The sequence below is a fragment of the Nanorana parkeri genome, unplaced genomic scaffold (assembly GCF_000935625.1).
Source record: "Nanorana parkeri isolate BGI_ZX_2015 unplaced genomic scaffold, ASM93562v1 scaffold3407, whole genome shotgun sequence".
Classification (NCBI taxonomy): Eukaryota; Metazoa; Chordata; class Amphibia; order Anura; family Dicroglossidae; genus Nanorana; species Nanorana parkeri.
Genome location: NW_017309675.1, coordinates 4,829 through 5,233, shown reverse-complemented (window position 1 = coordinate 5,233; position 405 = coordinate 4,829). Strand labels below are relative to the sequence as shown.

Below are 405 nucleotides of genomic sequence, written 5' to 3'. Positions count from 1 at the left end.
TGACCTCATCATACCCGTCCTCAGCATCATGGCCGCCAAGACTACTGAAGCAATGTGGGTTCCGGATGTTCAGAGCCTCCTGAGTCATGTGACTGAGACATTCAATATGGAGGAGTTCAGTCCTGCTACAGAAATTTGTCTATGGCAGGGGTGGACATATGAGTATGGAATCAAGGGGCCAGTCTACCCAATCCAGGGGCCAGTCTGCCCAATCCAGGGGCCAGTCTGCCCAATCCAGGGGCCAGTCTACCCAATCCAGGAACCAGTCTATTCAATCCAGGGCCAGTCTACCCAATCCAGGAACCAGTCTACCCAATCCAGGAACCAGTCTACCCAATCTGGGGGCAAATCTGCCCAATCCAGGAGCCAGTCTGCCCAATCCAGGAGCCAGTCTACTCAATCAAG

At 53.6% G+C, this 405-nt stretch overlaps 1 protein-coding gene across 1 annotated transcript in view; it reads right to left on the bottom strand.

Moving 5' to 3' along the window:
- Positions 1-405, bottom strand: part of LOC108803107 (DNA (cytosine-5)-methyltransferase 3A-like) — a 51,585-nt gene that overhangs the window by 46,923 nt on the left and 4,257 nt on the right. The window lies entirely within an intron of this gene.